The following is a 5,181-nucleotide window of genomic DNA, read 5'->3' on the forward strand; positions in this document are numbered from 1 at the left end:
GTGTAATAGTTTTATTTGCATCAACGTGAGTATGTTTAAGCTGTCTCTGATAAGCCGGTACTTCATCCCGGTGGCGTGGGCCCCTCCCACCCCTTCGAAATCCCCCTTCGCAACATGGCAGGTCTGGAGCCAACTCTTGCAGGCTCTTGCAGCTTTGGTTTCCTGGCATCTTGTAGGTCAGCCGCCTCTGCCCCTGCGGCTGCATTATTGTGACACTTATTTTGACATTACGTCTTATTTTATTTCACTCTAATAATCCCTGATGAAGTAACTCCTATGTCATAGGTGCTAGGCAAAGAGACAAAAACAACTGAGAGAGTGCCTGGCCCCATTAGAATTGGAGTAGGGAGGCTAGGAGACAGTGGGAACTAAAGTGTAGGAGAGAAACACGGTATTGCCCAGAGCACTGTGTTAGCTGGGGTTTAAGACCAGGTACACTGCAAATTTGGCTGTTTTACTGCATTAGTATGCACCTTTTATTTCAGAAATAAATATGACTAAGATTTCAGATTGATTCCCTAGAGGCTGTAGAGAGCCTCTAGGGCTACCATCTTCATCTGAAAATGACCCCTGGAAAAGTCCTAGGCTTCTCAACATCCATAGAGCTGGGAGGTGTCGAGAAAAGAGACATGGGGAGGTTGCCTGGCCTAGGTTACACAGGTGGTAAGCACAAGCAGCAGGATCTGAACTCATGTCTTCAGCAGAGTATGTCACTGTCTCATGGACGAGTGATGTTTATGTGTCAGACTGACATCTCCTTGAGGGCTGCTGTTTGTCCTTCATTCTCAAAGAGGACCAATGATGCCAGGGAGTTGATGCCATGACGTGCAAGTGAATTGGACTTAAGTGAGGGAGGGCTGCGCAAAGTCACCAGCCTCACTTTCTCCCCTGGAGCCCTGTTGCAGGATATTGATCAGGACTACTGGAGATGTCTCTGGATGCAGTGGGCAGAAAATACTCAGATATTCTATACGGTGTTGAATATTGTGCTGCGCCCTTTAGGGGGATCTCATAAAGTCAACTGTTCACTTCCACTGCCTGAGAGAGTTTAGAGGGGTATTTGAAAAGAGGGAGGATTCCTTTTTGTTTTAGCATCAAAAGAGGTCAGCTGAGTGACAGTGGATACAGCCGTGGTTCTGAAATCAGGAAGACCTGAATTCGAATCTGGCCTCAGACATTTACTTGCTGTCAAGCAAGTCACCTCACCCTGTTTGCCTCAGTTTCCTCAGCTGTAAAATGACCTTGAGAAGGAAATAGTAAACCATTCCAGTATCTTTGCCAAGAAAACCCCAAATGACACCATGAAGAGTCTGACTCAACTGAAAATTGACTCAATAATAAGGATCCTAAGGCCAATCTTGTCTCTAAAATAAGACTAAATTTAAATATTGCAAGGATCATTATTAATGATTTTTCAGTAGAACTTGTTTTCAATGGAGTCACTTAGAGTATCACAGATTTATAACTAGAAGGGCCCTTTGAAGAGTTAGTCCAATCCTCTCATTCTGCATGAATAAGGGGAATCCTTGGCCAAAAATTCAAACCCAGGTCATCTGATTCAGAAGCCTCCATGTCCTATGAACAGGTAAGTGACAGCTGAGGTTCATGATCGTGTTAATGGCTTTCAAAGAGGGAGAAAGCAGCCAGAAGAAATGGTGGCCCTCCAAGCCTCTTCCCACACCCTCTCCATTCACTCAATCTCAGTGAAGCTGTAATCGTGCACAAGAGCCAGAGTCCGTCTGCTGTCAGTTTCAGGCCAGGGAAATGGTCCCTTCAGTCAGTTTCCATGACTATTGCTGTTGTTTTTCAGTTGTGTCCGACTCTCTGTGACCCCATTTGGGGTTTTCTTGGCAAAGATACTGGAGCGGTTTGCCATTTCCTTCTCCAGCTCATTTTATGGATAAGGAAACTGAGGCAAACAGGGTGAAGGTACTTGCTCAGGGTCACGCAGCTAGGAAGTGTCAAGTTGGATTTGAACTCAGGAAGATGAGACTTCCTGACTCCAGGCCCTGGTCTCTATCCATTGTGCCACCTGGCTGTCCCTCGTTGGCAGCTGTTACAGAGATCCTGGTCATGTTTCTAAATCACTTACCCAGTTCCCTAAATTTTCTTTTTCTGGCGACTTTTTGCCTGATTTGTGGAAGCGTCTATAACTCTTCCCCAGCCCTGGAAGAATGTGGCCAGCACTTAGCTCATTAAGATGAAGCCCACAAATCATAAGTTGTAAAATAGGCTGGAATAATTTACATCTCAATTTGCTCAGATCATAGGCTTATTGGAGAACTTAAAATGAGGATATAATTTCCTCTATGTTGAGCCTCAAAGTGTTGATCAGGTCTTCATAGTTTTCATATTTTAATTTCACAAGACAAGAGCATTAGCATGGCAGCTCCCTGAGGGCAGGCAGGGCCCAGTTTTTTGGCCTTTCTTTGTATCCCTAGCACTTAGTACACAGTTCCTGGCCCTTGCTGAGTGTGATTGAGGACTACAACTATTCCAATTAAACTCATACAAGGTTGTTTTATAAGACAGAATTCCAAAGTCACTGATACTTGGTCTCTCTGGAACAGAAGTAAGAACAGGAAAGCGGCCCAAAGGCCTCTCCTAGCCATAGGTACTAAGGTTCCTGGCGCTTTACTCCACAGAACGCCCCACTGATCCTCACTGAGAGTTGAAAGACTTTCAGTTCACATATAATTCTAATAGTTAACCTGCTAGACATATTGGTACCCTGTTACCTCCCTGCTCCAGACACTCAACCAGCCCCCTTTTACTTCCAGGATAAACACAGCCTCCTCGATTTGGCCTTTAAAGCCCTTCACCTCCTTATCGGGGCCTCTTTAGGCACACTCTTTTCCAACCACACTCTAGCTGTGGCTAATCCATGACATCCTATCTCTGGGTCTTCCCACAGGTTAACCTTCGAGGCTGAAATGTCCTCCTTCCTCTTATCTACCTAGAGAATGCCTAGCAGTCCAGGCCAAGTACACTTTGTACCCGAGGCCTATTCTTATTGCTTCATTCATGCTCTGTCTCTCTGATCCCAAGGGGAAAAATGTGTCTTTGTTTCTTAAAAGGCAAGGGAAACTCCCTCTACCAAATCTCTCCCCAGGATTAGGCAGCCACCTGATTTTTTGGTTTATCTAAAGGGGAAACAGATTCCTAAGTTATAGTGACAACAAGCAATTGAGGGACAAATCTTCTGCAAGGAAACTGTTACCTGTGGTGGGGAAAGAACAGGCTTGTCCCTGAAGGGAAGTCGGGCCAGGAGCAGAATGTTCTCCAGCTCCGTGGAGATCCAGGCTTTTGGCTACGCCCACTTCCTTTAGCCGTTTCACAGTCCCACCAGGAAGCTCACCAGTTCTGGGCCCCTGAGCTTTCAATCATCATCCACAGCGACAACCTTTCATGATCCCCGAAGACAGAGGGGAGCAGGATGCCCAGGAACTGGACCCACGCAGCCCCCCCCCCCCCAGCCCACAGCCCTCCTCCACACTGGTGGGCAAGATGGTTGGTGCTCTTCTTCCCAGAAATTCTTTTCACAAGAAGCTTCAAGTCGCCACCCTGTTAAATTCTGGGGCAGAATCCGACACGTCCACGGCAATGCTCAAAATGCAGGTGCTACAGAGGCTGTTTAAGAAGGCAGTCTGGGATAATACCGACTTGTTCAGCTGCTGAAACTTCCCTCCTTGTTTTACATCTCAGGGATACTTTGGGAGATTCCCAAAAGGGTCTCGCCCTCAGAGATGGTGGCTCGTCTGCGAGATGAATCAATGCGCTGTGAGAGGCTCTGCACACACTGCTCCTTCTCCTCTTGGATAATGTTATTGATTTCATGTTGTTGATGTTATCTTCTAGACTCTAGATTCAGAATCTAGAGAGACTCGAGTCCAGGCATTTTAAAATCATGAATTCTTATGTTTATTAAGTGCTTACTGTGTGTAGGTCACCATAGCCAGGCTGTTGAGGGGATAGAGAAGATACAATTTCTACCCTCCTGTTTCCTACAGTTTGGTAGCATGATGAGGTAAAACACAGATTTCACTCAAGTCTGATTTCCTGGGGTGGGGTGGGGGAACTAACTCCTCCCCCAATAGCCCTTCTACATATAGGACCCGAGAAGTGCTGTGCCCCAAACATTCTCGCCTCCATGGCCGTTCTGGTGCAAGGCTTCTCTAATCTCTGTTAGGCTGGTCAAGGGACACAGTCTGTCACCAGGCCCATCAGGCCCAACAGATAAATAGGTTACCAGGAGCCCCAGGTGTGGTCCAGCCCACTCTTGTCTTAGATGACACAAATAACTTAAAGGACCTGTCTGTCCGGAGTGAGAGGCAGAGATGAGCCCTGAAGCCTGGTGTCCTGGGTCCCCAGGCTGTGACGAGCTACATTAATGATGGTTGGTCATTTGTCCTCAGGGACCCGGAAACCTTCATTTTTTCCACAAAATCCTTAAAACGGAGCCAGAAGGTCCCTCAGAGGCCACCTTGTCCACTGCCCTCATTTTTATAGTGAGTGAACCCAAGGCAGAAGAAGACTAAGTGACACCCCCATGGTCACATCGGTAGGAAAGGGCCAAAGCCAAATTCACACTCAGGTCCAGCAACCACAAATTTGGTGCTCTTTCCACTGGATTATCTTCTCCTCTCTCCACTTCTTTTCAGTTACATTGCTGTAATGTAAGCCCTGAATGATGTTCTGGCTCAGAACAAGTCATTCTAAAAAGTCAAGTTATCAGCCTATTTATAGGTCTAACCTCTCTCACCCAAACTTTCATTTCAACCATTAAAAGATTTGTCACGTGCCCACTTTGTGCAAAGTGTTATTCTCAAAGTGTCTGAAGACACAAACACGAAACCCACTGAAATGGCCATTACCCTCAAGAAGCTTATGTTTTACTGGGGGGTTACAGAGAAATACAAAGACTCTACCAAGCGATGCAAGGTAATTTCAAGAGGTGGAAAGCACAAAAGCCTGAAAGACCTCCTGGAGGAGGCGGTACTTCGCCTCTACCTGGCAGGAAGGAAAGTAAGGGACTCCCCCATTTCTCAGCCCTCCCACCAGCCTTGTTCCCCCAGCCAGGGCCTCCAAGGCTGTACATTCCTATGCATCCTTTCACATTACACTGAGTGAAGACTTCCCTGACTGGGAATGGTCTTTCCATCCTTCCAAAGCCTCCCCAAT

The sequence above is a fragment of the Phascolarctos cinereus genome, unplaced genomic scaffold, assembly GCF_003287225.1.
Source record: "Phascolarctos cinereus isolate Bilbo 61053 unplaced genomic scaffold, phaCin_HiC Scaffold_1;HRSCAF=81, whole genome shotgun sequence".
Taxonomy (NCBI): Eukaryota; Metazoa; Chordata; class Mammalia; order Diprotodontia; family Phascolarctidae; genus Phascolarctos; species Phascolarctos cinereus.